The sequence below is a fragment of the Pelmatolapia mariae genome, linkage group LG2 (assembly GCF_036321145.2).
Source record: "Pelmatolapia mariae isolate MD_Pm_ZW linkage group LG2, Pm_UMD_F_2, whole genome shotgun sequence".
NCBI lineage: Eukaryota > Metazoa > Chordata > Actinopteri > Cichliformes > Cichlidae > Pelmatolapia > Pelmatolapia mariae.
The window spans coordinates 30,623,111-30,629,183 of record NC_086228.1 but is presented as its reverse complement, the minus strand read 5'-3'; the positions used below and the strand labels follow the sequence as shown (position 1 = coordinate 30,629,183).

The following is a 6,073-nucleotide window of genomic DNA, read 5'->3' as shown; positions in this document are numbered from 1 at the left end:
AAATACTGCTGAGAACTGTCAGTCACACAACAGATAATGAGCCTTTTTAGTCAATCGAGGAGCCTTTTAACCTCAAAAGAAGGTTTTGTGCTGTTGCAAACGTTAGTTATCTGGCCCTAAATGTTCCTTCTTTAAAATTCCAACCTTTTGTAATGAAGGGATATTTTTCACAGGGTGTTCTCATTTCTATGACCTCCATAAAACAAAGGGGTTAGACTGCAAAACACGCATCTTAATTTGACACAACGTTTTCCATCTTCTGTGGTTTCAACACGGTAGACATTCAGCGTCACATTGTTAAGGAGAAACTAGTTTAAGGCTTGTCCAATTCTCAGCACACGGCTCTTTTCTTATTATATAAAGCACACATCCAGAATTTTTACATGTGGGTGTGGAATGGTATATACTGGAACAGATTTACGTAGCACGTATCAGGGCTTAGTGACTACTCAATAAACAAATTCCTTTGTGTTAACGTGTCAACCGTAGCGATGATGATGGGTGTTTGCTTTGGACAGATCCACCTAAGTGTTTTCCAACTGCTTCCAGCCTATAATGAGGTTGTATAACCAGCTCGGTGCAGTGTGATATAGTGGCTAGCATTGGCACGTCACAGCCAGAGTGCTCTGGGCCTTTTCTGTGTAGCATCTTCAGAATCTTACTTGCCTGATGGGGATTTCCCCGGCTCCTCTCACAATACAAAGACTACATTTAGGGTTAACTGGTGAGTCTAAATGGAGCCCAGATGTGAATGTGGGGAGGAGCAGGAGCCTCCCCCTGCACACTACCCTGAATTGGATAAACAGGTAAGAAAATGGGCAATAACCAGATATGACTGTAGCTCTAACAACAAAATGGAACAAATGTCAGGGGTATAAATGTTCTGTGGATATAAGTTGCCTTGATATTGAACTTTTATAGACTAGTAAGGAAGGTTACAAACAGGATGCCATCTGTTCCTCAGCCACAGGGAGACGCAGCATCCACCTTTCCTGTGGATTAGTCCTCTTTCAAGATTTACACACTGTGCTGTTAACCGTAATGGGCTGCAATTATGTGTGATTTTGCTTAAATCTCCTTGAATTGGATATCCAAAAGCAATAACCTCATTTTGCTAAAAATACTGTATGTAGTGCATATGCAGATAGTCAGATCATCCCTGAGCAATATGCACAGAATCTTTATAGCTATAACAAAGTGTGAATTGAAAATACAGCCCTCAAACAGAGCTTGTGACAACACGCGCACGGCCTCTTTGGATAATTGCTATCATTTGAATATTAATGTGCTTCACTTGTCTGCAGTAGTGGGCCACGCTAGTGTCTTTGCATGCAGATGGCATCAGACTGAAAATAAAGATCAAAGACCAGAGAAATCCCATTTGTTACACTCCCTGTGTAATGCCAAGGCTTTAGGAGAATCTGCCTGCTCGATTTCTAGGCTCATAAAAAGAGCTGAATTTGAAATGCGGCTGGCACAGATGGCAGGAGCTGATATGTAGCCAGTGAGATTGAGAACACACTCCATAGCTGCTGCTGTCACTACTGCTGGCCTGACTCCACTTTGTGCTCTTGGGTTTCTCTGGTTGTGTCAGAGATGCTACTTTTAGCTGGTGACCCCACATTAATGGCTACAATAAAATTAGAACAATAATAAAGATAATTTCACTCACATGGCTTCATAGAAGAGTACAAGACATTTTTGTATCCAGCTAAAATTGTGCTGTGACGACACCTCCACTGCCATCAAAATGACCTGAATCAGCAGAGTTCAAGCATCCTAGAGTGCTTGATGAAGTGATGAGAATCCACGTGTGCCCAGAACAAAGAGCAAAGACCAACAAGCTGAGAACACCAGCGTGCTGTGTGCGAACAGAATGCAAGAAAACCTTAACCAGTGCCCCCATTACAGATCCAGTATAAGTCTCTTTGACACAGGCACCCAGAGGGGGGGCACCGCAGAAGCCAAGGGATAACAAACAGAACCAAAGCCTAAGAGTGACACCAGCCAGCACGACAAGGGCGCTGCAGCAACACCTGCAACTGCACACAATGACCACTCCCACAAGGCGTCCACACCAACCCAGACAGCTGGGCACAGGCACACGGCAGCAGACCTATAGGATGGACCGCAGGACTGCACCACACAAGCCAGCACAATGCACAATGCAGTTTAGTGAGTTGCATTAAAATTAAAGGCAGGGGACAGCACAGTGGTGGGAAGTAATGAAGTACAAATACTTTATTATTGTACTTATGTAGAATGATATCTGGGGTCCGTTCTTCGTACCTCGCTAAGTAAGTTAGCTGGATTTGATTGTTGACGATTTCGCGTGATCTTGGATCGTTCGGTTCTCCGAAGCTCATCCGGGACTTGCTGTCATAGCAACAGATCCGTAAGCGTAAACCTGCTTGGGAGCAGGCTTACTTTATGTAAACAGGATTAGATCGCGGCCACTCAGGTATGTCCGCTTCATTTATACGAAAGCAACAGTGATATTTCCCCACTGTTTTTCCATAAATAAATATTATCAATGTAACTAAAGATAATGCAGTATTTGATTCTTTTATTGATGTCATACAGATACATACAGGTCATTTCCTAAAAAAAGGGAAATGTACTATTAATCATTCTATTTCATGTATTTGATTATTTCAGATGTAATTCATATTTTAGAGTAGTAATAGTAAATTACTTTGTGTAATCAAGATGAGAGACCACGGCTATAAAAGCGAAGGTGGATTTGGGAAGTCTGTCGCAGCCATGTCCTGTCCGTTTGTATGCGAGCAACCCATTGCGGAAGGTGCAAGATTGATAAGGAGAGTTTTCAGAATTCAGCGGATATTGCGGGATAGACAGGATCCTTTAGCTCAGCGCAACAGTGTGCTCATAGAGAGATATCGATTTTCCCGTGAGGGTATTATTTACTTAACCAACTTGTTGGATCCCTATGTTAAAAGTTCCACTCACCGTAGTCGGGCATTAACAACTGCAAAAACTGTGTGCCTTGCCTTGCGTTTCTTTGCGAGTGGCACGTTTCTGTACGCTGTTGGAGACGCAGAGAACATTGGCAAAAGTGCTGTCTGCCGTTCCATTCGCAAAGTATACCTGGTACTCAAGCATTTCCTGGGTGTGTTTGTGGTTTTTCCAATCCACAGGTTGTCAAACAGGGCTTTTTTTCTATTGCAGGTACATTAAATTCGATAATGAATGTGATGCAATCGTGACCTATGTCTGTAACTATAGCTCGATTGTCCGCAGGCTTCCCTAATGTGATTGGTGCCATAGACTGCACACACATTGCGATCAAGGCCCCCCCAGGCCCCAATGAAGGGGATTTTGTCAATCGAAAGGGTTAGGGTTAGTATAAATGTGCAGGTGAGTAATACTAATATTTTAGATGGTAATATATAATGAAAAGGTGTTCACATATAATGAAATCTCTTAGATGGTGTGTGACTCTATGTGCCATATCACAAATGTGGAAGCTAAATGGCCCGGATCAGTGCATGACTCAAGAATTTTCAGAGAGTCAGGGTTATGCACATTATTTGAGCGTGGTAAGAAAAAGAGACTTATTTTGATATGTCATACTCATTTTGGGCCTAACATAACAGCATTTCTCCATTACACAGGGGCCTACGATGGGATTCTCCTTGGAGACAGGGGTTATGCATGCAGGCAGTACTTCATGACACCGTTCCCTGACCCCAACCCTGGGCCACGAACCCGCTACAATGCAGCTCTAGCCAGGACAAGGGCATGCATTGAAATGACCTTTGGGCAAATAAAGGGAAGATTTCAGTGTCTGAAAAGTCTGAGGGTTGCAGCTGACAGGGCATGTGACATTATTGTTGCATGTGCCGTACTGCACAACATTGCCACCATCAGAAAGGAGAGGACTCCTGTGGTGGAGGTGCAGCCTGATGATGACCTCCAGCCAGTGCACTTGGACCAACCTAGTGGCAGAGCTGCACGGGACAGAATTGTGCAACACAATTTCGAATATTAAAAACATGACAAAACATATTTTGCATTGAAATTTATTTGAGCATCTTTTTCTGTCTCATCAAAAAAAAGCCAGTCATCATTTGCCAGGAAAAAAATCATATATACTGTATCACGCAAGGTCATCAATAGTGCTCTGTATGAAAGTGTATTTTTACTTACTCTGAAGTTCCTTTTGAAGCAACTCGATTTCTAGTTGAACTTTTTGCCTCATTAGAGCTTGAAGTTCGATTTCACCTAGAAGCTTTTGTTTCTTTAGCTCAGTATACTCCATTTTTTGCTGGAGACTTCTCTTATAGAGCAAACGAATGTCACCCTGTTTCAATTGTAGAGACAACATTTAACGGTCAATACATGTCATATAGGAAGTAAAATTAATTACAAGACTGCCCACCTCTGTATCAGGCCTCTCTGCAATCCTCTGCCTGCAAATCATACTGCAGTCAGAAACACATAGAAGTACACAAGTAGATACAAATTCAGGCCAAATTATGCATGCACTTACAGGGACTTCCTCCAAACCACAGTCATCTGACAGGGTTGCTTCACTGTCCTGTGCAATGGAAACAAAATGGTGTTACAAAGGGATGTGGTACAGCCTATTGGTCTAAATAATTAAAAAAAAGATTATATATATATCTCCCAACTTACTGTGCATGCTTCACTCACCCCTTGCATGGGAACAGGTAGAAGTGATGGAGTGTTATGTAAAACTACACACAAAAAAACCCCCAATGTCAATAAATGTCACAGTACAAAAAGCATTTTAATTAAGGCAACAACCAAATATTTTACATTGTACAAATAGAATTATGAGCTCATTTACCAGTTATGAAGGTGCTGCTGCTACTGCACCCCGGCTGCTGGTCTAAGGAAGAGCTGCCCCCAGGGATGCCCTCAACAATGGGTCTGGTGGCATTCAACCCTAGGGCCAGCTCCTCTGCCGGGGTGTGACGAGGGGGTGCAGGACCACCACCTGTCTTTATTTGCTCTGCCCTTTTCTTGGTTGCTGTTATAAACAAACAAACAGATTATTTCAGGGTCTCTTTTCAAGAGACTAAAAGCAATATAAGTGATACATATTACCATTCTGTAGTATATTCTTATATTTCACTTTTACTTGTTCCCATGTTCTAGTGGGTCCTGTTGTGGCTCTAATGTGAAAGAGGATATAATGTAATATAATATAATAAATTACTTACGAGTTTAATTTGTCAGCAACTTTCTGCCAGCCCTCTCTCCTTGCTTTTGCAGCCTTTGCAGTGTTCCCTTGCGTTTTAATTAAACTCTGAAACTCCTGAAATCCCTCAATCAAGAGTTCTTGCTCTGCTGCCGAAAAATACTGAGCGCGCTCCTTCGACATTTTCGCCGACCAATCAAAGGGTTGCCGATCAATGTTTCTACTATCGATGCGTAGCCCCTTTTAAGCCACCCAGTTATCTCACATTACTTCTTCCAGCTGTAGTAATCGTCAACAACAGGTGTGTTCGGAGAACCGGATTAGCGAGCTCAAAGTTGGCGTGATGATTTGATCTTGGATGTGTCATTTGATCTTGGATGTAGTAAGCGAGGTACGAAGAACGGACCCCTGTACTCTACTTGAGTAGGTATTTTTCTGACAACTGTTGCTTCCTACATTTTTAAACAAATATCTGTTATTTCTACTCCGTACATTTTCAAAACAGGCTTGTTACTTTTGGTTACTTTTAAGGTTTTTCACATCCCTGCAGACCTTCAAACATCAAACTGATTTGAGCCTAAACAGCAACAGATCCTGTTCGTGTATTAATCACCAGGCTATGTCAGGATAAAAGCAGAACAGTGTGCCAAAGTGAGTTGGTTGGGTTTTTTTGGTGCAACACTGGAATGAGTGTCCATAAGTCGCGGCTGCTGTACTTCAGCATTTAGCTAGGGCTAAAAAGAGGAGCGAGGATTGAGAGGAGCATAAAGGAAATAATGCTTTTTAAGTAGCAGGTCATTTCAAATGCAACATTTCTACCAGCTCACAAACATCAGCAAACACAAACTGTTTGTTTCGACAGTTTGTCGCACAGTGTGTGTTGCT

The 6,073-nt window shown here is 42.3% G+C and overlaps 1 pseudogene; it reads left to right on the top strand.

Annotated features, from left to right (window-relative positions):
* The first annotated feature begins 2,763 nt into the window (after nucleotides 1-2,763).
* On the top strand, nucleotides 2,764-4,012 carry LOC134634330 (putative nuclease HARBI1; annotated as a pseudogene).
* The last annotated feature ends 2,061 nt before the right edge of the window (nucleotides 4,013-6,073 follow it).